Below are 1,267 nucleotides of genomic sequence, written 5' to 3'. Positions count from 1 at the left end.
TTTCTTTTTTTCTTTTTTTTTTTTATTATTTGGGGCCAAGACTTTCATAACAAGAGCTAGATATGTCTACACTTATCCATGAATGACTAATCAATTAAGCCCAAAGAATCAACCTTTCATATTCTCAAATCACAATCACAACACTCACCCCCTTCCTATAGCTAGACAATAGAGTGACTAATCTAGCAAGAATGGAGACTAAGCATTGTCGTTCCCAATACTCTCAACATTATGCACATGTAAAGCTTTCCAAAGAGGCCTCACTCAACAAATAATGATGGTTTAAAAATGAGGTATGGGTTTTGGGAGTGGAGTACCACTTGAGTTTGTCAAAAAGATTGGTAAACAGATGGGACAACTCAAGTGTGTATATCCATGACTTAGTACACAAGAGACCATATGCAAGAGACATTAAAACAGGAGCTTGCTTCAAAGAGAGAGTATCAACAGTCAAATGAGTTTCAAGAGGAGCATTCAAGGCGCGAAGTTTACAAGCTTTCTAAGGGTGCTCAAGCTACTTGTCATGATTACAAAGGTCAACAAATTCAGTACTTAGCATGAGCTCTTTACAAGGTTGAAATCCCCCTAATGCATGAATGCAACCTATATGCTTCTAGACTCAATCCTAAAAATGCAAATGATGCAACTAAATGATTCTTTTTGTGTTTTTCAAAATTTTTTTATTTTTTTGGATTTTTTATGCAAATAAGAATGTAATATGCAATGCATGAGACTCAAAATCATGAAAACAAACATGATCAAATACTTGGTACCTCCCCACACTTAAATCACACAGTCCTCTGTGTGAGTGAGGTACCAAATGGAAATGTGAAATACAAAGAAAGATGGGATTGGGAAGTCCAGTTACCTGAGACGGGGAGCGAGGTGGAAGGTCGCTGGGCAGGTCGCTCCAGCTGGAGCGACTTCGGTATGTCGCTGTGAGAAGATCGCTCTGAGGTTGGTTTCTGTGTTTCCACTCGCGTGTGACACGAGCGACCTCAACATCTCGCTCTGGACATGTCGCTCCAGTGGAGCGACCTAGAGGTGTCGCTGCGATGAGATCGCTCTGGTGTCCGACTTTTGCTCCAATACCTGCACAAACTTCATTTTCCATTGTTTTAATGCAATAGAATGATAATGCAAATACTAATGCAATATATACAAGGATACTCATGGGACTTCCTCCCAAGTGAGCTTTGTTTTAAGTCTCTAGCTTGACTTTCCTCCTTTGGATCAGGCTGGACTAGGTGCAGAGAGTGGAGTTGAC

Source organism: Raphanus sativus, chromosome 2 (assembly GCF_000801105.2).
Source record: "Raphanus sativus cultivar WK10039 chromosome 2, ASM80110v3, whole genome shotgun sequence".
In the NCBI taxonomy this organism is placed as follows: domain Eukaryota; kingdom Viridiplantae; phylum Streptophyta; class Magnoliopsida; order Brassicales; family Brassicaceae; genus Raphanus; species Raphanus sativus.
Note: the sequence above shows the minus strand (reverse complement) of the source record.